Raw genomic sequence first — 26,706 nt, 5'->3', positions numbered from 1 at the left:
GGGAGTAGGCACACCTAGCTCGAAATCAAAAACAGTCACTTGTTTGAAAGGAGGATCAGAAGGTAAGTGCAAGCCCGACGTCTCTGTTTTCTTCATTACATTATTTTGCTCCTCACTGGTTTCTTAGCATTGTTGGGATTGAGTGTGGGCTTAAGGCCATACTTCTGATTTACTTGTTGATCTTTGAGATGATTGTAGGCTGCTTGTTGTTGTTTCATATCTGCAATTCCTTTTGATTTTGTTAAAAAAAATGATTTCACTCTGCTTTGCCTCTATTGCTAAGTGTTCAAAAATCATGTTTTGTTCTTATTCGATCTGGTCTCCCCCACTCGATCAGCCTTCTCATTGATGATCCATGCAGTGGAGCTTCAACTGATGTCCTGTACTTTTTGTTTTGTCATGCTCCCTTTCTGGAGACGTTTCTTTGCCATGGTTTTTCCTCTGTTTTCTGGTTTTTTTTTATTTATTTACTCAAATACATGAGCCCCAAGGAAGGAGATCATGAGCACTGTTGAGCCTGGGTAGTTTGCCCGGTCTGGATCGGTTGTTGAATCTAAATGTACTCTGGAGGTGAACAGTGAGGAGAGAAGACAGGTAGAGACCTCTACACAGCTTAGTGGGGATGCTTTCCATTGATGCCGAGGAGTCACTCAGTGCATTTTCATTGGATCCCTTCGTGCAAGTGCTTGTGGGTTTGCTCAATCATGAGAGCAATCTCGATGTCATGCTTCTTAGGCCCAGGCATTGATCCATTAATGTGATGTATTGTTTTCTTCATGTGCAATAGTAGAGCATTTTGGTGCAGTCTCATGCTTCTGTGCTAGGTGGCTTACAACCGTGTATATGGTTTTGGCTGAGCAGTCTTTACAAACCCTTAGAGGATACCTAGGGAACACCTAACCGTCTGCTTATGAGCCGGGGCACTCATGGCAGTGCTTTCATGCCTGGATCTCTTCTTCGTGGAGGTCTGATGAGTGGCCTTGTTGAATGCTGCAAATATACGTAAGAAATTCCCTTCAGATGCAGCTGGCCTTGTGATGGAGGCTGTCCCTCTGTTGACGAAAGTGATCATAACTTTCCACCCTCAACCCCATCCCCATGCTCGCCCATCACGGATGTCGCCATCTACCATATCCATCACTTTCCCATTATCTCCATGCACGTATCCATGTTGATGCCCATTTTTCCATGACCACCATATGTCAACATCTCCATCACACATACCTATCATCTTGAATCCCTTCAACCGGTCCATTTCTCTCACCACCCTGTTATCCATGTCTTAGCTGTTTCCTTGTCATTTTGCCCGCCCACGCGCATGCTCCGAAAATCTGGTTTGAAGTATTTGAGGAATCATAAGTGGAGCCGCTGCCTGCCAAGATGAAGTTTATGAAGCTTAGACCACAACCAGACTACTTTCGGAACTAATGGAAACAGTGTTAGACATGTGGTATCAAAGTTGGCAATGGATCTTATGATTAACGTAGGAGGGTTCATGCTGATGGGGCTCCCGATTCAGAGTTGGATGTGGCTGCAATGCAGCTGGAATGGGTTCTTTGGGCTGAATGAGATTAGCCTGAAGCTTGGTCCAAGGTTCGGAAAAACGGGGTTCGGAGCTGCGAAAGGGGTGGGGTTTTATCCAGATGTCAGCGACGTTGCTCTTGGTGGCGACGGCACTGGCAGCGGCGATGGTCCGGCGTCATCTTCTATATGCAACACGTAGCAGCTAAGCCGCGAGGAAGGCGGGTTCGTTTATGGATACTGTTTGCATGGACCCCTCCTCAAGCCCATTTCCAAAGCCCACTTGCCCCACTCACTTTCATGCATGCAGTCGGTGGAGAGTGTCACTCATGCAGTCATGCATATATATTTTCTTATTTGTGCAACCTCTCCATTCTCAATATCAAGATTCAATCCTCACCCCTTTTAACTTTTAAACCTAATTGTCAAAATCTTCATTTTCAAAGTATAGTTTCCCAAAATCCTTTCTAATTTTCAAGAGTTTCTATTTCATAATGTTCCTTTTTTTAGCCCCCCACTTCCAAAGTCAATTTTCAAGATTCAAGATTTTAATCTAATTTCCGAAACTCCAATATCTTCCTAAATTAATTTTTCAATTTTAAATATTCAACTATTCAATTTATGCGTTTAGATATTATGTTTGTCAATAATTATTTTTATCCCATATATATTTATCCATCTCATTAAAAAAAGAGACTCCAATCATTAAAGTTTCCACCCTGCAAAATCTGAATTCCAAATCTAATGTTCAAACCCTTAAAAAAATTCCACTATTCTTCTTTATTCATTTAAAAGTTACTTTCCTTAAACAGAATGGACATCCTATATTAGTTTATTTATTCAAAATCCAATCCTTTAAAAGGATCCAATGTTATAATTTAATTTTCAATCCTAAAACTCTACTATTTGGCTAAATGTTATTTTCTTTAATTTGAATTAGTACCTTATATTCATTTACTTATTTAAAGTCTAATCCCTCGAAAATCTAACTCCCTAACTCAATTTTTCAATTCTAAAAATTCCGCAATTCACTCAAATCTTATTTTCATTAGAATCATCCTCCCCCATTTGCCAATCTATTTAAAGTATAATCCTTCAAAAATCCCATGCTTAAATTTAATTCTTCAAATATTTGTTTAAATCTTATTTTCATCAATTAGGATTATTATCTCATATTTGTCCATTTATTTAGAACCTATATCTTCAAAAATCTCGTCTTAACTCAATTTCTCAAAACCTAAAAATTCTACAGTTCGCCTGAATTTTGTCCTCATCAATTAGTATCATTATTCTATGTCTATTCAAAATCCAATCTTCCGAAAACCCCATGCCTTAATTAAAACTTTAGTCCCAAAAATTCTATTATCCATCTTTATTCACCTAAATATTATTCTCGTTAATTAGTATTATAATCTCATACCTATCTATTCACTCAAAGTCATATCCTTTTAAAAATCCAATGCCCTAATTCAAATTCTCAATTAGAAAAATTCCACTATTCTCTTTTTTATTTCGTCTAAACATTTTTAGTATCATTATTCCGTGTTTATTTATTTACTTATTTCAATCATTAAAATTCAATTCTTCAAAACCGGATTGCCAAGTTTAACCTTTAGACTCAAAAATTCCACCATTCATTCTTATTCACCCAAATATCATCTTTGTTATCACTGTTATAAATTCCACGTTTACTTATCTCCTTCTTCTGAAAATTCCAATAAAATAGAGTCCAGTTATTCGAAGATTCGACTTTCAAACCTAATTTTCTAGAATCCCACTATTCACTATTCATCCGTCCAAATATCGTTTTAATTAATTAATAACATTATTCCATATTTACCCATTTATTTCTCTTGAAAATCTCAATCATTAAAGTCTAATTCTTCAAAATTCCGATTTCTAAATTTAACTATCTAAAATTCCAAGTGTCCTATCTCCGAATCCAATTTTCAGTTTCCCATGCTCCAATCCCCGTATTTGTCCCGCTACTTATTATTATCATTATCACTATTATTTTATTCATTATTTCTATAAGTTCTGCCTTCGAATGATTTCTAAGATTTCCAAATTTTATACATCAACTTTCATAATTTCTACGTCTCAAATAGCTTACGATTCTGATCCCTTTCAAAATTTAGCCCTCATAATCCCGATTTTCGTAACTTAATTTTTTTTTCTCAAAAATCCTGAACTTTCAAATAATTCTTCAAAATCCCAATTTTCTTTCAAATTTAATTTTTAAAAGTTCTCATTCTTACATTTAATTCCTAAGAATCCAATTTTCAAATAATTTCTAAGATTCTGTTTTCTTAAATGAATTTCAAAAATCCAGTTTTCCTTCGAACAATTTTAATCTCTGTTTAGTGATGCATGTGATATGTTTTGTGCTCTATATGGTGTACTAACCCTCTCTATTGATAGCGCATGACGGTTTGTTGCCCAGGTATGTACCCATTTTCCTTCTAATCGTTGTCTATGCATGTCTTGACTCTTATGTGTGCATGATCATTCGGGGTATTCATTGATTTACTCGTCAATTGCCACGTCAGCTTCACTTTATTAGTAGAGACCCAACTTTAGGGACTTAGAGGGGTGCTATGGTTTTTACCGTACCTTCCCGATAAGTAACCTGACCCCCGAACCCTATCCGGTTTTTCGTAGATCACCTTTTCCAAAATAAGGAGTCGCACTTAGGGTTTTTCTTTCTTATTTTGTTTACCCTTTAAAAATAAAACAAAAATAAGTGGCGACTCCAAGTCAATTTTTCTTAATCAATAAAATTCATTTTTCAAATTAAAATCGAGCTCGCCATCGAGTGGGAAACGCATTGAGCCGAAATGCGGGGTCCACAATAGTATAATTCATTCTAAGGAAAACAAAAATCTATCATTAATATTAACATTCATATTTTACCAAAAGCTATTTATCTTCAATCCATTTGTAATTGCATCGATCAAAAAATTCATTTGTAATCGCATACATGTTTTTCTATTGTTAATAACACTTAAATTGAATTTAATATAAAATTAATATTAATTAAAAAATCAAAATAAAAATTATTTTTAAAAACAACTAAAATTTATTTATTTTATTTATTTATTTATTTTAGACACCACGTTTAAAACAACTTGTCAAAAACCTTAATTCTATTCATATTTTAAGAATGATCCAACATGATGCTACCATATGGCTAAAAAATCATTAAAAAATCCACACAATAAAATATATTTATTGGATTTTTTTTTTGATAGGTAATAAGATAAAAAGGCACACCACAGTACACATATTTATTGAAAATCTTATGCAAAAGAACATTTGGAAAATTTAAATGAAAATAAAAAATAAAAAATATTATGAAAATCAAATCATTTGTAAGTATATCAAGCACATAAAGAAAGGAGAATGAAAGGAAATCACTAATCCAAGTGAATGGGTTGCTTAGCATGAAATGAAATGGAAATAATATTTTAAATAACATGGAAAAAATCTCCACTAAAGCTAAGCTTAATGCAATTCGTATGTATTAACAACCTAAAACAATAATAAAAATGACAAGGACAAGGGATCATACCCACATCTTGTGGACCTGTTTTCGGTGGCAGCATCGAGGCAAAGCAACTACAACGAAGAGTAAAGTGATCATAGTGAGGATTGTTACCAAGCAAACTATAAACACATTAAAAAATGTCGTACAATAACCCTAAGAGCAATTATGAACATTTTGTCCCAAAAACAAATTTTTTATCACAAGAGTTCAATTTTTTTAGACTTCTTATTCCTTGTGTTTTCCTACATTTTCTCAACAACCAAACAAACAAAAAGAAACCGAACCAAAGAGAGAAAGTTACATGAGAAGAATAGAAGACCAAGGGAGCACACACATATTGATTTGGGGATTATTTCTTTTTATCCAATTAATTCTAAAAAAAAATACACATAACTGTGCATAAAACCATGTAAACCTCTCCTACTAGGTTTACTAGGCATTTTTTAAAAGAGACACAGTGTAAATGACAATGGGGATTGCTTTCGTAGAAATGCAAGATAAAGCAAATTATGAACGCATTGAAAAACAAAGAATCCAGCAACAACCATTTCAACATCAACCAACTCCCAAATTTTCCTTTCAATTCTCCCTATTTTTCTTGGGAACCAAAAAATAACCCATCAACAAACCAAGAAAACAAAAGTACTAACACAACAAACAAGAACTAGAAAAAACCTTTCTCGATCTAATGAGAGGGAAGATGACCTGTGAGGAAAAGCATGGAGCCTAGAGAGAGTCTGAAAGAAACTCCCATGTGGCTTCATATGCCATATCATCCATCACAAACCAATAAAAAAACCCACCTTCACCCCCTTCGATACACCCGAAAAAAAAAAAAAAACCACCACGCCAAGAAAATGGGTATCCGATGACATTAACAAAGGGTGCGAAAGAAACCTACAAAACAAATAGACTTAGGATTCCGAGTTACTTGACCCTAAACCAGACTCAATCGAGATTCCGAGTTAATTCAGTTCAATCCTATGAGTCACTGAAATATTCCGAGTCACACCTAGAGATTATCTCTTTATTTCTTCAAAAATGACAACAAAAAATATCAGAGATGAAGCAAAATCTGATTCCGAGTCAACTGGTGACTTTTAAAGTCTGAGTCTTCGACCCATCAATCACAGCTCCTTATGAACATTGACTAAGAAAAAAAGCCAATAATCCCAAACCGTCACTTACCTCACGATGATTAATGTAATGCAGGGGTGTCATGCCAGCGATGGTGCCTGATCCATCAGATTCCTTCACCAGGTGATGAGTTTCGTGATTTCTCTCTGATTACTGGTCTTGTGGTGTAATGTCGCTTAATAACCTTAAGAGTTATGAACATTCTGTCTCAAAAACAAATGTTTTTATCACATGAGTTTGATTTTTTTAGACTTCTTATTCCTTGTATTTTCCTGCATTTTTTGAACAACCAAACAAACAAAAAGAAACCGAACCAAAGAGAGAAAGTTACATGAGAAGAATAGAAGACTGAGGGAGCACACACATATTGATTTGGGGATTATTTATTTTTATCCAATTAATTCTAAAAAAAAATACCCATAGCTGTGCATAAAAACCTGTAAACCTCTCCTACTGGGTTACTAGGCATTTTTTAAAAGAGACACAATGTAAATGACAATGGGAATTGCTTTCGTAGAAATGCAAGACAAAGAAAACTATGAACGCATTGAAAAACAAAGAATCCAGCAACAACCACTTCAACATCAACCAACTCCCAAATTTTACTTTCAGTTCTCCCTATTTTTCCTGGGAACAAAACAAAACCAATCAACAAACCAAGAAAACAAAAGTACCAACACAACAAATAGGAACTAGAAAAAACCTTTCTTGATCTGATGAGAGGGAAGATGACTTGTGAGGAGAAGCATGGAGCCCAGAGGGAGTCTGAAAGAAACTCCCATGTGGCTTCATATGTCATATCATCCATCACAGACCAATAGAAAAATCCACCTCCACTCCCTTTGATACACCCGAAAAAAAAAAAAAAAAACCACCACGCCAAGAAAATGGGTATATGATGACATTAAAATAAGGGTGTGAAACAAACCCACAAACAAATAGACTTGGGATTCTGAGTTACTTAACCCTAGACTAGACTCGGTCGAGATTCCGAGTTAACTCAGTTCAATCCTACGAGTCACTAAAATATTCCTAGTCAAATCCAGAGATTATCTCTTTCTTTCTTCAAAAATGACAATAAAAAATATAAGAGATGAAACAAAATCTGATTCCATGTCAACCGGTGACTTTTAAAGTCTGAGTCTTCGATCAATCAATCAGAGCTCTTCATGAAGATTGACTAAGAAAAAAAGCCAAATCAGCCCAACCCGTCACTTACCTCATGATGATCAACGTAATGAAGGGGTGTCGTGCCGACGATGGTGACTGATCCATCAAATTCCTTCACCAGACGATGACTTCCGCGATTGCTCTCTAATTACTAGTCTTGTCGTGTAATGTCGCACAATAACCCTAAGAGCAATTATGAACATTCTGTCTCAAAAACAAATGTTTTTATCACATGAGATTGATTTTTTTAGACTTCTTATTCCTTGTATTTTCCTGCAGTTTTTGAACAACCAAACAAACAAAAAAAAATCGAACCAAAGAGAGAAAGTTACATGAGAAGAATAGAAGACTGAAGGAGCACACACATATTGATTTGGGGATTATTTCTTTTTATCCAATTAATTCTAAAAAAAAATACCCATACCTGTGCATAAAAACCTGTAAACCTCTCCTACTGGGTTACTAGGCATTTTTTAAAAGAGACACAATGTAAATGACAATGGGAATTGCTTTCGTATAAATGCAAGACAAAGAAAACTATGAACGCATTGAAAAACAAAGAATCCAGCAACAACCACTTCAACATCAACCAACTCCCAAATTTTACTTTCAGTTCTCCCTATTTTTCCTGGGAACAAAACAAAACCCATCAACAAACCAAGAAAACAAAAGTACCAACACAACAAATAGGAGCTAGAAAAAACCTTTTTTGATCTGATGAGAGGGAAGATGACCTGTGAGGAGAAGCATGGAGCTCAGAGAGAGTCTGAAAGAAACTCCCATGTGGCTTCATATGTCATATCATCCATCACAGACCAATAGAAAAATCCACCTCCACTCCCTTTGATACACCCGAAAAAAAAAAAAAAAAAAAAAAAAAACCACCATGCCAAGAAAATGGGTATATGATGACATTAAAATAAGGGTGTGAAACAAACCCACAAAACAAATAGACTTGGGATTCCGAGTTACTTAACCCTAAACTAGACTCGGTCGAGATTCCGAGTTAACTCAGTTCAATCCTACGAGTCACTGAAATATTCCGAGTCAAATCCAGAGATTATCTCTTTCTTTATTAAAAAAATGACAACAAAAAATATCAGAGATGAATCAAAATCTGATTCCATGTCAACCGGTGACTTTTAAAGTCTGAGTCTTCGATCAATCAATCAGAGCTCTTCATGAAGATTGACTAAGAAAAAAAGCCAAATCAACCCAACCCGTCACTTACCTCATGATGATCAACGTAATGAAGGGGTGTCGTGCCGACGATGGTGACTGATCCATCAGATTCCTTCACCAGGTGACGACTTCCGCGATTGCTCTCTAATTACTAGTCTTGTCGTGTAATGTCGCACAATAACCCTAAGAGCAATTATGAACATTCTGTCTCAAAAACAAATGTTTTTATCACATGAGTTTGATTTTTTTAGACTTTTTATTCCTTGTATTTTCTTGCATTTTCTGAACAACCAAACAAACAAAAAGAAACCGAACCAAAGAGAGAAAGTTACATGAGAAGAATAGAAGACTGAGGGAGCACACATATATTGATTTGGGGATTATTTCTTTTTATCCAATTAATTCTAAAAAAAAATACCCATAGTTGTGCATAAAAACCTGTAAACCTCTCCTACTGGGTTACTAGGCATTTTTTAAAAGAGACACAATGTAAATGACAATGGGAATTGCTTTCGTAGAAATGCAAGACAAAGAAAACTATGAATGCATTAAAAAACAAAGAATCCAGCAACAACCACTTCAACATCAACCAACTCGCAAATTTTACTTTTAGTTCTCCCTATTTTTCCTGGGAACAAAACAAAACTCATCAACAAACCAAGAAAACAAAAGTACCAACACAACAAATAGGAGCTAGAAAAAACCTTTCTTGATCTGATGAGAGGGAAGATGACCTGTGAGGAGAAGCATGGAGCCCAGAGAGAGTCTGAAAGAAACTCCCATGTGGCTTCATATGTCATATCATCCATCATAGACCAATAGAAAAATCCACCTCCACTCCCTTCGATACACCCGAAAAAAAAAAAAAAAAAAAAAAAAAAAAAAAAAAAAAAAAAAACCATCACGCAAAGAAAATGGGTATATGATGACATTAAAATAAGGGTGTGAAACAAACCCACAAAACAAATAGACTTGGGATTCCGAGTTACTTAATCCTAAACCAGACTCGGTCGAGATTCCGAGTTAATTCAGTTCAATCCTACGAGTCACTGAAATATTCCGAGTCAAATCCAGAGATTATCTCTTTCTTTCTTAAAAAATGACAACAAAAAATATCAGAGATGAAGCAAAATCTGATTCCATGTCAACCGGTGACTTTTAAAGTCTGAGTCTTCGATCAATCAATCAGAGCTCTTCATGAAGATTGACTAAGAAAAAAAGCCAAATCAACCCAACCCGTCACTTACCTCATGATGATCAACGTAATGAAGGGGTGTCGTGCCGACGATGGTGACTGATCCATCAGATTCCTCCACCAGGCGATGACTTCCGCGATTGCTCTCTAATTACTAGTCTTGTCGTGTAATGTCGCACAATAACCCTAAGAGCAATTATAAACATTCTGTCTCAAAAACAAATGTTTTTATCACATGAGTTTGATTTTTTTAGACTTTTTATTCCTTGTATTTTCCTGCATTTTTTGAACAACCAAACAAACAAAAAGAAACCGAACCAAAGAGAGAAAGTTACATGAGAAGAATAGAAGACTGAGGGAGCACACACATATTGATTTGGGGATTATTTCTTTTTATCCAATTAATTCTAAAATAAAATACCCATAGTTGTACATAAAAACCTGTAAACCTCTCCTACTGGGTTACTAGGCATTTTTTAAAAGAGACACAATGTAAATGACAATGGGAATTGCTTTCGTAGAAATGCAAGACAAAGAAAACTATGAACGCATTGAAAAACAAAGAATCCAGCAACAACCACTTCAACATCAACCAACTCGCAAATTTTACTTTTAGTTCTCCCTATTTTTCCTGGGAACAAAACAAAACCCATCAACAAACCAAGAAAACAAAAGTACCAACACAGCAAATAGGAACTAGAAAAAACCTTTCTTGATCTGATGAGAGGGAAGATGACCTGTGAGGAGAAGTGTGGAGCCCAGAGGGAGTCTAAAAGAAACTCCCATGTGGCTTCATATGTCATATCATCCATCACAGACCAATAGAAAAATCCACCTCCACTCCCTTCGATACACCCGACAAAAAAAAAAAAAAAAAAAACCACCACGCCAAGAAAATGGGTATATGATGACATTAAAATAAGGGTGTGAAACAAACCCACAAAACAAATAGACTTGGGATTCCGAGTTACTTAACCTTAAACCAGACTCGGTCGAGATTCAGAGTTAACTCAGTTCAATCCTACGAGTCACTGAAATATTCCGAGTCAAATCCAGAGATTATCTCTTTCTTTCTTCAAAAATGACAACAAAAAATATCAGAGATGAAGCAAAATCTGATTCCATGTCAACCGGTGACTTTTAAAGTCTGAGTCTTTGATCAATCAATCAGAGCTCTTCATGAAGATTGACTAAGAAAAAAAGCCAAATCAACCCAACCCGTCACTTACCTCATGATGATCAACGTAATGAAGGGGTGTCATTCCGACGATGGTGACTGATCCATCAGATTCCTTCACCAGGCGATGACTTCCGCGATTGCTCTCTAATTACTAGTCTTGTCGTGTAATGTCGCACAATAACGCTAAGAGCAATTATGAACATTCATTCTCAAAAACAAATGTTTTTATCACATGAGTTTGATTTTTTTAGACTTCTTATTCCTTGTATTTTCCTGCATTTTCTGAACAACCAAACAAACAAAAAGAAACCGAACCAAAGAGAGAAAGTTACATGAGAAGAATAGAAGACTGAGGGAGCACACACATATTGATTTGGGGATTATTTCTTTTTATCCAATTAATTCTAAAAAAAAATGCCCATACCTGTGCATAAAAACCTGTAAACCTCTCCTACTGGGTTACTAGGCATTTTTTAAAAGAGACACAATGTAAATGGCAATGGGAATTGCTTTTGTAGAAATGCAAGACAAAGAAAACTATGAACGCATTAAAAAACAAAGAATCTAGCAACAACCACTTCAACATCAACCAACTCCCAAATTTTACTTTCAGTTCTCCCTATTTTTCCTGGGAACAAAACAAAACCCATCAACAAACCAAGAAAACAAAAGTACCAACACAACAAATAGGAACTAGAAAAAACCTTTCTTGATCTGATGAGAGGGAAGATGACCTGTGAGTAGAAGCATGGAGCCCAGAGGGAGTCTGAAAGAAAATCCCATGTGGCTTCATATGTCATATCATCCATCACAGACCAATAGGAAAATCCACCTCCACTCCCTTCGATAGACCCGAAAAAAAAAAAAAAAAAAAACCACCACGCCAAGAAAATGGGTATATGATGACATTAAAATAAGGGTGCGAAATAAACCCACAAAACAAATAGACTTGGGATTCCGAGTTAACTCAGTTCAATCCTATGAGTCACTGAAATATTCCGAGTCAAATCCAGAGATTATCTCTTTCTTTCTTCAAAAATGACAACAAAAAATATCATAGATGAAGCAAAATCTGATTCCGTGTCAACCGGTGACTTTTAAAGTCTGAGTCTTCGATCAATCAATCAGAGCTCTTCATGAAGATTGACTAAGAAAAAAAGCCAAATCAACCCAACCCATCACTTACCTCATGATGATCAACGTAATGATGGGGTGTCGTGCCGACGATGGTGACTGATCCATCAAATTCCTTCACCAGGCGACGACTTCCGCGATTGCTCTCTAATTACTAGTCTTGTCGTGTAATGTCGCACAATAACCCTAAGAGCAATTATGAACATTCTGTCTCAAAAACAAATTTTTTTATCACATGAGTTTGATTTTTTAGACTTCTTATTCCTTGTATTTTCCTACATTTTCTGAACAACAAAAAAAAAAACAAAAAGAAACCGAACCAAAGAGAGAAAGTTACATGAGAAGAATAGAAGACCGAGGAAGCACAGACATATTGATTTGGGCATTATTTCTTTTTATCCAATTAATTCTAAAAAAAATACCCATAGTTGTGCATAAAAACCTGTAAACGTCTCCTACTAGGTTTACTGGGCATTTTTTAAAAGAGGCATAATGTAAATGGCAATGGGGATTTCTTTCTTAGAAATGCAAGATAAAGCAAACTATGAACGCATTGAAAAACAAAGAATCCAGCAACAGCCACTTCAACATCAACCAACTCCCAAATTTTACTTTCTGTTTTCCCTCTTTTTCTTGGGAACCAAACAAAACCCATCAACAACACCAAGAAAACAAAAGTCCCAACAAAAAAAATAGGAACTAGAAAAAACTTTTCTCGATCTGATGAAAGGGAAGATGACCTATGAGGAGAAGCATGAAGCCTAGAGGGAGTCTAAAAGAAACTCCCATGTGGCTTCATATGTCATATCATCCATCACAGATCAATCAAAAAACCCACCTCCACCCCCTTCGATACAACAAAAAAAAAGAAAAAAAAACCACCATGCCAAGAAAATAGCTAAACAATGACATTAATAAAGGGTGTGAAAGAAACCCACAAAACAAATAGACTTGGGATTCCGAGTTACTTGACCCTAAACAAGACTTGGTCAAGATTCCGAGTTAACTCAGTTCAATCCTACGAGTCACTGAAATATTCTGAGTCAAACCTAGAGATTATTTCTTTCTTTCTTCAAAAATGACAACAAAAAAATCAAAGATGAAGAAAAATCTGATTCCAAGTCAGCCGGTGACTTTTAAAGTCTGAGTCTTCGACCCATCAATCACAGCTCCTCATGAAGATTGACTAAGAAAAAAAGCCAAATCAACCCAAACCGTCACCTACCTCACGATGATCAATGTAATGCAAGGGTGTCGTGCTGGCGATGGTGACTAATCCATCAGATTTCTTCACCAGGCGATGAGTTCCGCGATTGCTCTCTAATTACTGGTCTTGTGGTGTAATGTCGCACAATAACCTTAAGAGCAATTATGAACATTCTGTCTAAAAAAAAAATGTTTTTATCACATGAGTTTGATTTTTTTAGACTTCTTATTCCTTGTATTTTACTACATTTTCTCAAAAAAAAAAAAACAAAAAAAACAAAAAGAAACCGAACAAAAGAGAGAAAGTTATATGAGAAGAATAAAAGACTGTGGGAGCACACACATATTCATTTCGGGATTATTTATTTTTATCCAATTAATTCTAAAAAAAAAAATACACATAAATGTGCATGAAAACCTGTAAACCTCTCCCACTAGGTTTACTGGGCATTTTTTAAAAGAGACACAGTGTAAATGACAATGGGGGTTGCTTTCGTAGAAATTCAAGATAAAGCAGACTATGAACGCATTGGAAAAAAAAAAATCCAGCAACAGCCACTTCAACATCAACCAACTCCCAAATTTTCCTTTAAATTCCCTCTCTTTTTCTTGGGAACCAAACAAAACCCATCAACAAACCAAGGAAATAAAAGTACTAACACAACAAACAAAAACTAGAAAAAACTTTTTTCGATCTGATGAGAGGGAAGATGACCTATGAGCAGAAGCATGGAGCCCAAAGGGAGTTTAAAAGAAACTCCCATGTGGCTTCATATGTCATATCATCCATCAAAGAGCAATAGAAAAACCCACCTCCATCCCCATCAATACGCCCGAAAAAAAAAAAAAAAAAAAAACCATGACGCCAAGAAAATAGGTATATGATGACGTTAACAAAGGGTGCGAAAGAAACCCACAACACAAACAGACTTGGGATTCCGAGTTACTTGACCCTTAACCAAACTCGGTGGAAATTCCAAGTTAACTCAGTTCAATCCTCCGAGTCATTGAAATATTCCGAGTCAAACCTAGAGATTTTCAATTTCTTTCTTCAAAAATCATAACAAAAAATATCAGAGATGAAACAAAACCTAATTTCGAGTCAACCGGTGACTTTTAAAGTCTGAGTCTTCGACCAATCAATCACAGCTCCTCATGAAGATTGATTAAGAAAAAAAGCCAAATCAACCAAACCCGTCACTTACCTCACAATGATCAACGTAATGCTGGGGTGTCGTGTTGGCGATGGTGACTAATTCGTCAGATTCCTTCACTAGGCGATGAGTTCCGCTATTGCTCTCTGATTACTGGTCTTGTGGTGTAATGTCGCACAATAACCCTAAGAGCAATTATGAACATTCTGTCCCAAAAACAAATGTTTTTATCATATGAGTTTGATTTTTTTAGACTTCTTATTCCTTGTATTTTCCTGCATTTTCTCAACAACAAAACAAACAAAAAGAAACCAAACCAAAGAGAGAAAGTTACATGAGAAGAATAGAAGACCGTGGGAGCACACACATATTGATTTGGGGATTATTTCTTTTTATCCAATTAATTCTAAAAAAAATACACATAGTTGTGCATAAAAACCTGTAAACCTCTCCTACTAGGTTTACTGGGCATTTTTTAAAAGAGACACAGTGTAAATGACAATCGGGATTGCTTTCGTAGAAATTCAAGATAGAGCAAACTATGAACGCATTGAAAAAAAAAAATTCAGCAACAGCCACTTCAACATCAACCAACTTCCAAATTTTCCTTTCAGTTCTCCATTTTTTTCTTGGGAACCAAACAAAACCCATCAACAAACCAAGAAAATAAAAGTACTAACACAACAAACAAGAACTAGAAAAAACCTTTCTCGATCTGATGAGAGGAAAGATGACTTGTGATGAGAAGCATGGAGCCTAGAGGGAGTCTAAAAGAAACTCCCATGTGGCTTCATATGTCATATCATCCATCACAGAACAATAGAAAAACCTACCTCCACCCCCTTCGATGCACTTGGAAAAAAAAAAAAAAAAAAAAAACCACCACACCAAGAAAATGAGTATATGATGACATTAACAAAGGGTGCAAATGAAACCCACAAAACAAATAGACTTGGGATTCCGAGTTACTTGACCCTAAATCAAACTCGGTGGAGATTCCGAGTTAACTCAGTTCAATCCTCTGAGTCACTGAAATATTCCGAGTCAAACCCAGAGATTATCTATTTCTTTCTTCAAAAATCATAACAAAAAAATATCAGAGATGAAGCAAAATCTGATTCCGAGTCTTCGACCCATCAATCACAACTCAAGAAGATTGAGTAAGAAAAAAAGCCAAATCAACCCAACCCGTCACTTACCTCATGATGATAACCGTAATGCAAGGGTGTCGTGCCAACGATGGTGACTGATCCATCAGATTCCTTCACCAGGCGACGAGTTCCACGATTGCTCTCTGATTACTGGTGTTGTGGTGTAATGTCGCACAATAACCCTAGGAGCAATTATGAACATTTTGTCTCAAAAACAAATATTTTTATTACATGAGTTTGATTTTTTTAGACTTCTTATTCCTTGTATTTTCCTGCATTTTCTCAACAACCAAACAAATAAAAAGAAACCGAACCAAAGAGAGAGTTACATGAGAAGAATAAAAGACCGAGGGAGCACACACATATTGATTTGGGGATTATTTCTTTTTATCCAATTAATTCTAAAAAAAAATACACATAGTTGTGCATAAAAACCTGTAAACCTCTCCTACTAGGTTTACTGGGCATTTTTTAAAAGAAACACAATGTAAATGGCAATGGGGATTGCTTTCATAAAAATGCAAGATAAAGCAAACTATGAACGCATTGAAAAACAAGGAATCCAGCAACAACCACTTCAACATCAACCAACTCCCAAAATTTTCTTTCAGTTCTCGTTGTTTTTCTTGGGAACAAAAAAAAAACCTATTTACAAACCAAGAAAACAAAAGTACTAACACAAGAAACAAGAACTAGAAAAAACCTTTCTCAATTTGATGAGATGGAAGATGACCTGTGAGGAGAAGCATGGAGCCTAGAGGAAGTCTAAAAGACACTCCCATGTGGCTTCATATGTCATATCATCCATCACATACTAATAAAAAAACCCACCTCCATCCCTTTCGATACACCAAAAAAAAAAAAAAAAAAAACCACCATGCCAAGAAAATAGGTATATGATGACGTTAACAAACGATGCGAAATAAACCCACAAAACAAACACACTTGGGATTCCGAGTTACTTGACCCTAAACCAAACTAGGTCAAGATTCCAAGTTAACTCAGTTCAATCCTCCGAGTCACTGAAATATTCCTAGTTAAACCCAACGATTATCTTTTTCATTTTTCAAAAATCACAACAAAAAAATATGAGATATGAAGCAAAATCTGATTTCGAGTCAACTGGTGACTTTTACAGTTTGAGTATTCGACCCATCAATCACAGCTCCTCATGAGGATTGACTAAGAAAAAAAGCCAAATCAACCCAATCGTCACTTACCTCACGATGATCAACGTAATTCAAGGATGTCGTGCCGACAATAATGACTGATCCATCAGATTCCTTCACCAGGCAACAAGTTCCGCGATTGCTCTCTGATCACTGGTCTTGTTGTGTAATGTCGCACAATAACCCTAAGAGCAATTATGAACATTCTGTATCAAAAACAAATGTTTTTATCACATGAATTTGATTTTTGTAGACTTCTTATTCATTGCATTTTCCTGCATTTTCTCAGCAACCAAACAAACAAAAAGAAACCGAACCAAAGAGAGAAAGTTACATGAGAATAATAGAACACCGAGGGAGCACACACATATTGATTTGGGGATTATTTCTTTTTATCCAATTAATTCTATAAAAAAAATACACATAGTTGTGCATAAAAACCTGTAAACCTATCCTACTAGGTTTATTGGGCATTTTTTAAAAGAGACACAATGTAAATGGCAATGAGCATTGTTTTCATAGAAATTCAAGATAAAGTAAAATATGAAACGCATTGAAAAACAAAGAATCCAACAACAACCACTTCAACATTAACCAACTCCCTAATTTTCCTTTCAATTTTCCCTCTTTTTCTTGGGAACCAAATAAAACCCATCAACAAACAAAGAAAATAAAAGTACTAACATAACAAACAAGAACTAGAAAAAACCTTTATTGATCTGATGAGAGGGAAAATGACCGGTGAGGAGAAGTATGGAGCCCAAAGGGAGTCTAAAAGAAACTCCCATGTGGCTTCATATGTTATATCATCCATCACAGACCAATAGAAAAACCCACCTCCACCCCCATCGATACGCCCGAAAATAAATAAATAAATAAAACCACGACGCCAAGAAAATGAGTATTTGATGACGTTAACAAAGGGTGCGAAACAAACCCACAAAACAAATAGACTTGGGATTCTGAGTTACTTGACCCTAAACCAGACTCGGTCGAGATTTCGAGTTAACTCAGTTCAATCCTACAAGTCACTGAAATATGCCGAGTCAAACCTAGAGATTATCTCTTTCTTTCTTCAAAAATGACAACAAAAAATATCATAGATGAAGCAAAATTTGATTCCGAGTCAACTGGTGACTTTTACGGTTTGAGTCTTCGACCCATCAATCACAACTCCTCATGAGGATTGACTAAGAAAAAAAGCCAAATCAACCCAACCCGTCACTTACCTCACGATGATCAACGTAATGCAGGAGTGTCGTGCCGACGATGGTGACTGATCCATCAGATTCCTTCACCAGGCGACAAGTTTTGCGATTGCTCTCTGATTATTGGTCTTGTGGTGTAATGTCGTACAATAACCCTAAGAGCAATTATGAACATTTTGTCTCAAAAACAAATGTTTTTATCACATGAATTTGAATTTTTTAGACTTCTTATTCCTTGCATTTTCCTGCAATTTCTCAACAACCAAACAAATAAAAAGAAATCGAACCAAAGAGAGAAAGTTACATGAGAAGAATAGAAGACCGAGGGAGCACACACATATTGATTTGGGGATTATTTCTTTTTATCCAATTAATTTTAAAAAAAATACACATAGTTGTGCATAAAAACCTGTAAACCTCTCCTACTAGGTTTATTGGGCATTTTTTAAAAGGAACACAATGTAAATGGCAATGGGGATTGCTTTTATAAAAATGCAAGATAAAGCAAACTATGAACGCATTGAAAAACAAGGAATCCAACAACAGCCACTTCAACATCAACCAACTCCCGAATTTTCCTTTCAGTTCTCCATTTTTTTCTTGGGAACCAAACAAAACCCATCAACAAACCAAGAAAAAAAAGTACTAACACAAGAAACAAGAACTAGAAAAAACCTTTCTTGATATGATGAGAAGGAAAATGACTTGTAAGGAGAAGCATGGAGCCTAGAGGAAGTCTGAAAGAAACTCCCATGTGGCTTCATATGTCATATCATCCATCATAAACCAATCAAAAAACCCACCTCCACCCCATTTGGTACACCTGAAAAAAAAAAACCACCACGCCAAGAAAATAGGTATATGATGACGTTAACAAAGGGTGCGAAAGAAACCCACAAAACAAACAGACTTGGGATTTCGAGTTTCTTGACCCTAAACCAAACTCGATCGAGATTCTGAGTTAACTTAATTCAATCCTTCGAGTCACTGAAATATTCTGAGTCAAACTGAGAGATTATCTCTTTCTTTCTTCAAAAATCACAATAGAAAATATCAGAGATGAAGCAAAATCTGATTCTGAGTAAACCGGTGACTTTTAAAGTCTGAGTCTTCGACCCATCAATCACAGCTCCTCATGAAGATTGAGTAAGAAAAAAAACTAAATCAACCCAACCCGTCACTTACCTCACGATGATCAACGTAATGCAAGGGTGTCGTGCCGGCGATGGTGACTAATCCATCAGATTCCTTTACCAGGCGATGAGTTCTGCGATTGTTCTCTGATTACTGGTCTTGTGGTGTAATGTCACACAACAACCCTAAGAGCAATTATGAACATTTTGTCTAAAAAACAAATGTTTTTATCACATGAGTTTAATTTTTTTAGACTTCTTATTTTTTGTATTTTCCTGTATTTTCTCAACAACCAAACAAACAAAAAGAAAACGAACTAAAGAGAGAAAGTTACATGAGAAGAATAGAAGACCGAGGGAGCGCACACATATTGATTTGGGGATTATTTCTTTTTATCCAATTAATTCTAAAAAAACAATACACATAGTTGTGCAGAAAAACATGTAAACCTCTCCTACTAGGTTTATTGGGCATTTTTTAAAAGAGACACAATGTAAATGGCAATGGGGATTGCTTTCGTAGAAATGTAAGATAAAGAAAACTATGAACACATTGAAAAACAAAAAATCCAGCAACAGCCACTTCAACATCAACCAACTCCCAAATTTTCCTTTCAGTTCTCCATCTTTTTCTTGGGAACCAAAAAAAAACCTATCAACAAACCAAGAAAACAAAAATACGAACACAACAAACTAGAACTAGAAAAAACCTTTCTCGATCTGATGAGAAGGAAGATGACCTTGGAGGAGAAGCATGGAGCCTAGAGGGAGTTTGAAAGAAACTCCCATGTGGCTTCATATGTCATATCATCCATCACAGACCAATAGAAAAACCCACTTCCACCCCCTTCAATACACTTGAAAAAAAGAAAAAAAAAATCACCATGCCAAGAAAATGGGTATATGATGATGTTAACAAAGGGTGCGAAAGAAACCCACAAAACAAACAGACTTGGGATTCCAAGTTACTTAACCCTAAACCAGACTTGGTCGAGATTCTGAGTTAACTCGGTTCAATCCTACGAGTCACTAAAATATTCCGAGTCAAACCTAGAGATTATCTCTTTCTTTCTTCAAAAATGACAACAAAAAATATCAAAGATGAAGAAAAATCTGATTCCAAGTCAACCGGTGACTTTTAAAGTCCGAGTCTTCGACCCATCAATCACAACTCCTCATGAAGATTGACTAAGAAAAAAAACCAAATCAACCCAACCCGTCACTTACCTTACGATGATCAACGTAATGCAAGGGTGTCGTGCCGGCAATGGTGACTGATCCATCAGATTCCTTCACAAGGCGACGAGTTCTGCGATTACTCTCTGATTACTGGTCTTGTGGTGTAATGTCGCACAATAATCCTAAGAGCAATTATGAACATTTTGTCTCAAAAACAAATGTTTTTATCACATGAGTTTGATTTTTTTAGACTTCTTATTCCTTGTATTTTCCTACATTTTCTCAACAACAAAACAAACAAAAAGAAACCGAACCAAAGAGAGAAAGTTACATGAGAAGAATAGAAGACCGAGGGAGCACACACATATTGATTTGGGGATTATTTCTTTTTATCCAATTAATTCTATAAAAAAATACACATAGTTGTGCATAAAAACCTGTAAACCTCTCCTACTAGGTTTACTGGGCATTTTTTAAAAGAGACACAATGTAAATGGCAATGAGGATTGCTTTCGTAGAAATGCAAGATAAAGCAAACTATGAATGCATTTAAAAAAAAAAAAAATCCAGCAACAACCACTTCAACATCAACCAACTCCCAAATTTTCCTTTCAATTCTCCCTCTTTTTCTTGGGAACCAAACAAACCCATCAACAAACCAAGAAAACAAAAGTACTAACACAACAAACTAAGAACTAGAAAAAACCTTTTTCGATCTGATGAGAGGGAAGATGACTTGTGAGGAGAAGCATGGAGCCTAGAGGGAGTCTGAAGGAAACTCCCATGTGGCTTCATATGTCATATCATCCATCACAGACCAATCAAAAAACCCATCTCCACCCCTTTCAATACACCCAAAAAAAAAAAAAAAAAACCACAACGCCAAGAAAATGGGTGTATGATGACGGTAACAAAGGGTGCGAAAGAAACTCACAAAACAAATAGACTTGGGATTCCAAGTTACTTGACCCTAAACCAGACTCGGTCGAGATTCCAAATTAACTCAGTTCAATCCTTCGAGTCACTGAAATATTCCGAGTCAAACCCAGAGATTATCTATTTCTTTCTTCAAAAATCATAACAAAAAATATAAGAGATGAAGCAAAAATATATTCTTATTGTTTATTACCATTAAAATTGAATAAAATGTTGTTATTTTTCCATTAACAATTAAAATGTCGTTGTTTAAGCTACCCATATTAAGTGGAATTTTTTTAAAAAAATTATGTTCAAAATTTGATTTTATATAGGTTTCAAAAATGGATGTTAAGTGTACATAGTTAACATAATTAATAGTTACGACTATAAATATTTTAATATTTTCCATTAAATTAATTACAAAAGAGAAAGCGGAATAGACATATTAATACACTTTTGCTTATATCTGGTTAAATTTTTAATTTTTCTAATTTAATTAATTTTTTACAATTTATAATTTAATAAGTTAAATTTTAAGTAAAAACTAATATTTTCTATATATTAAATTTGTTTTTAGTGTTATTTATTATCATTTTTTTTGTTAATAATTTAACATTTTGGTAATGGTTTTACATGTCATTAATGAAAGTTTTGTAAAATGTAACATTAATAATAACATTTTTAAAATATAATTTTGATTTGCTTAAAATAGATTTTTTTTTGCAAATATTTAACATTTTCATACAAAATAATTCCAAAGTCCATTTTTAAGACTTATTACCAATTCAATAAATTTAAAATACTTGAAAAAATAAATTAAAATATACCCAATAAGGCCATTTTTAAAACATGTTTGGTTTAGTTAATAAAAAATGTTTTTTTATAACGATTAAAACAAAAAACATGTTTAGAAATTGGTTTTTTTTTTTTTTTAAAAAGAAAAATTTAATGTTTTCTTCATAACTCTTCTCTATTTATAGAAAAAGATATAAATAAAAAAATTCAACAAAATATAATAATAAGAGGGTGATGGATTTGAATGGGAAATCAAATTATATTTTTAGTTTTTATTTTATTTTAAATTTTGGTCATATATATTTTTTAATTACAATAAATAAGAAGATGAAATATTTTAATAATAAACAAGTATTTATCATACTAAATGAGGATTAATGATAATTTTTAAACAAGTGGATTGTGATTAATTTTTAATTTTTTTTATTAAAAAAAGGAAAATAAAAAATGATTAAACAAATAATTTTTATATTAAAAAATGCATACAATTTTTAAATTTTAAAATTATAAAAATTAATTGAAAAATGATTATCAAATATCCCTCGAAGTCGAAGCTAAAGCCCGACTTGTGAAATTCTAAAAATGCCCTTCTTCTTTTGGATTCTCAGTTCCCAAACAGAGTATTTGCTCGAGAAAGGCATCTATTCTATTAGGAGCTAAACAAAGGTAGGGTTTTTGCGCTCTCCACGTACGACCATCATTTTCGGCAACCCTTCGGTATCTACCCTTCTTCTTGTCCTCTCTCTATCATCAGAACTATTAATTTTCTTGAGACCTTGTGTTTGGTTGTTGAGAAAACTAGGCAAAATAAAAGAATTTGCATTTAGGTTAAATTTTTGTTAGTTTTGCACATTGACCTGTACTTTTTCTTCTTCAAATCTCTCATTCGTCTCTCTTCTCACAATCTCTCCCTCTCGTTCCACACTCCTCTCTTCCTCTTTCATTGCTCTATCAAATCATCCAATTGGATCAATACACTCCGAACCCGAACTACTCCATCAAATTTGTTTGCTGGCCCTTCTCTTTTGTAACCAAGGACTTGAGCCGCATTGGGCCCTGATGCATTGAACATTGGATCTAAAAACCTCAAATATTTTGGGCTTAAATTTTTTTCTCAACAATATGAAAGGGGGGTGGGATGGATTTGCAACCCCGGGTACACTTGAATATTATTTTGAAAATAATGATAGTTACAAAAATTAAACATTAATTAATATCTAACTTACTTACTATGTTTATAATTAAACTTTCATGTTTTGAATTATAAATATAAATAAATGATATACTAAGATCTAGTTTGAATTATTTTTTATTTTAAAAAATAATAATAATTTAGCCTACAAAATATAAGAATTCATATACATTTAAATAATAATAATAATAATAATAATAATAATAATAATAACTCACAATCCCAAGACATACTTTTTCTAATTTAGAATGATATATAATTTTTTTTATTTTCTTAAAATTTTATTCTATTTATTATTTATGTTTTAGTATATATATATAATTTTAAAAATATTATGAGTAAATTTTGAATCATATATCCTAATTATAAATTTGAATAACTTAAATTTAATTTGACTAAATTTAATTTAATTGAGCGTTAAGTATAAAATTAGTTTAGACTTAGATTAGAGGTTAGACTAGGCTTGGATTAATCACTCGAACAAATTGCTATCCTATGTGCCATTGAAATTATGACAACCAAAATGAATTTAGAGTCAAATATTAAGTAAATTGTAGCAAATTATTATTTTTTATAAAAAATAAATAAAAAGACCTCCAACTTAGATGGGTCGGATCCACAAAATGGGTACCCACATTTGAAAGTTTTATCTATCCATTTGTAACAAACGGGACCTCAAAGCCAAACCTGACCAATGTCGAAAACGAAGGAGCAGCTGTTATCATCAGCGCCATGGAGAGGCGACGACCAACAGCAGGAGGACAAGTTCCAAGACGCCAGGCTCAGGGCCACCAAGCAGCCAGGTTCTGCCTCCACCATGTACGTTCCTCGCAAGAAGAGTGTTAAAACGCGCCCAAACGACAAGGACGACGACAACGACCAATCCCTCTGAGATTGATCCTGAACTTCGCTACAGCTTCCAGCGTAATTTTCTGGTCTCTCTATAGTTTCTTAATCTTTATGAGTTGTTCTGCCGGTAATTTTGTTGATTTTGGACCGAATTGTGAGCAAATAATTGTTTTTGTGAATACCCCCAGTTTGTAGTTTCTTTAGGTTTTATTTGGGGTTTTTGAAGATTCTGTCCGTCTTTTTATTTCGGTCTTTTGTTGAATTGAATATGTGATTAGATTTTGTTATCCTAGACTACCCATTTCCCTGTTTGACAGTATCTATAGTATTAAGTTATTAAAATTGGAATCAAACAATATAAAATGTGTATGAGTGGTGAGAGATGTTTCTAGGGTTTTTTTTATTTGGAATATATTATGAGCAAATGATGTTCTTTTGCGAATTTCCAATTGTAATTTCTTTGGATTTTTTTATTTTTTATTTTTTGGTTCTTTGGGTTTTGATTCTAGAATACCCTTTTTCAGTTTAGAATTGAATTGCAAGAAAATGATGTGTGATTCAAGGCTACGCATTTCAAAGTTTGAAAGCATCGAATAGTGAGAGCTGTGCTTTGGGTTGGTTGAATTTGAATTGAATTATGAGGTATTGACATGTATTTTGTGAATCCCCACTCCAGGGTTTTCTTTCTGTTATCATGCTCTTTGAGTTTCGAATTCCGTGTTTAATGTTTTAGGATTGAATTTGCAATCATATTTGTAATTCTAGATTACCCATTTCCCAGCTTGACATTCAAAAGAGAGAGCACAAAATATTATGAGTTTTAGGAGTTTTGTTCTTATATTTCATTGAATTCGAATAGGTTATGAGCAAAATATGTGCTTTCATGATTACCTACTTCACAAGTTGTGTCCTTAATCCTGGAGTACAGGGTATTCCTGTTGGGTATATCAGAAAGTAGGCCTACACTGGATTACTTTCTGGACTGGTTGTTGAACAATGGGGTTTTACATAGCAGATCTAGGACCTGTATGCAAAATATGTTTTTTGGACTGCATTACAATAATTTTTTGTGCCTCTTCAATTTATTTGCCCTGTGAGGGTGAAAGCATGATTCTTATGCATGTGAGGATTGATATATTAGCAAGATATCATTTAATGGATTATTAATGACAATTCAAACCATAGAAGATCAAACTAACTACCAAAGCATCTTGAAGCATGACCCATGGAAAAGATAGTCCGTTAATATTGGGGATTATGTATCAATTAGTCTTTGAGCTATCCTCTATAAGATCATTGCTAAGGTCCTGTCTAGAAGGCTCATAAATGTGCTTCTTGGTACCATCTGCTTTCTCTGAGGAGTATTTGTCAAAGGGAGACAGATTTTGGATGCAATCTTGGTGGCCAACAAGATGGTAGAAGATCATAGCAAATGTTGCAAGGAAGATTGGGGCTTTCTAAATGAGACTTAATCCAAGATGGGTTTCCAAGGTTGTTGGGTTGGAATTGGCTGTAATCATTCTCAAATGCTAGCCTAGAAAGTGGTTCCAGGTCTCTAGAGATGGTAAAATGAAAAAATCTTTCCCGTAATCTTTTTGATGATGAGCTATATGTACATGATTTACTAGTAGAAATGAGTAAGGAAATTGTTTGCCAAACTTCTCCTAAAGAAATGGGGAAACATAGCAGATTATGGGTGCAAAAGGATATTTGTCATGTATTAGAAAAAAATATGGTGAGAACCAAATACATGAATTATTTTTCATAAAAAAAATCTAACCTTTGAAAATATCAATGTTTTTTAATCATTTGTATGTGCATCTATATAGTTTTAGTAAATATTTTTTGTACATTTATCTACATGCCTTTCACTTATTCCCTGATTAATGTTGTTAGGGAAGTGACGAAGTCGAAGCCATAGCCCTTCACTTGTCTGGCTTAAAGGAAATATGATTTACCATTGGAGCCTTTGCCAAGATGAGTAAAATTAGAACTATTATTATCGGTAGTTTGAGTATTTCTGACTGACTCTGAATGTAGCCCCAGACAAGTGCACCGCAAAGTACATTTTTTTGATGACTTTAAATTTCATTATGATGAGTTAAGGTGTCTAATTTGGAAAGGATATCCTCTGAAATCATTGCCATCTGATTTTAAGTGCGAGAATCTTGTGTTCCTCTTCATGTATGACAGCCACATTACTCATATGGTTTACTCTCTCTCTTGTTTTTTTTTTCTTTTCCCTTTTTTTGGCATAATATATATGTTGTGACATAATAATGTGTAATTATTTACAACTAATCACTTGTATTTTGTTACAGGTTCTTGAAAACTTAAAATTTATGTCTCTTGCTGACTGTAAATACCTAATAGAAACTCCGGATTTCTCAAGGGTCACAAATCTTAAAATATTGAATTTTGATGGTTGTACGCATTTGCGTAAAATTCACTCATCCATTGGACAAACTCACTGAGTTATGTTTGGAAAACTGCAGAAGCCTTGAGCATTTCCCAGGCCTCGGGCGGTTGGTATCCCTTAAAACTCTCATTCTCTCTGGTTGCTCAAAGCTAGAGAAGTTTCCGGATATCTCACAGCATATGCCATGTCAATCCTATCTCTATTTAGATGGGACTGCTATAACAGAACTCCCCTCCTCAATTGCTTATGCCACTGAGCTTGTTGTAT

The 26,706-nt window shown here is 34.7% G+C and overlaps 1 pseudogene; it reads left to right on the top strand.

The window, feature by feature from the left end:
* Positions 1-23,865: 23,865 nt before the first annotated feature.
* LOC117906250 lies at positions 23,866-26,564 on the top strand (annotated as a pseudogene).
* The last annotated feature ends 142 nt before the right edge of the window (positions 26,565-26,706 follow it).

The sequence above is a fragment of the Vitis riparia genome, chromosome 18 (genome assembly GCF_004353265.1).
Source record: "Vitis riparia cultivar Riparia Gloire de Montpellier isolate 1030 chromosome 18, EGFV_Vit.rip_1.0, whole genome shotgun sequence".
NCBI lineage: Eukaryota > Viridiplantae > Streptophyta > Magnoliopsida > Vitales > Vitaceae > Vitis > Vitis riparia.
This window is presented reverse-complemented; position numbering and strand designations above follow the sequence as displayed.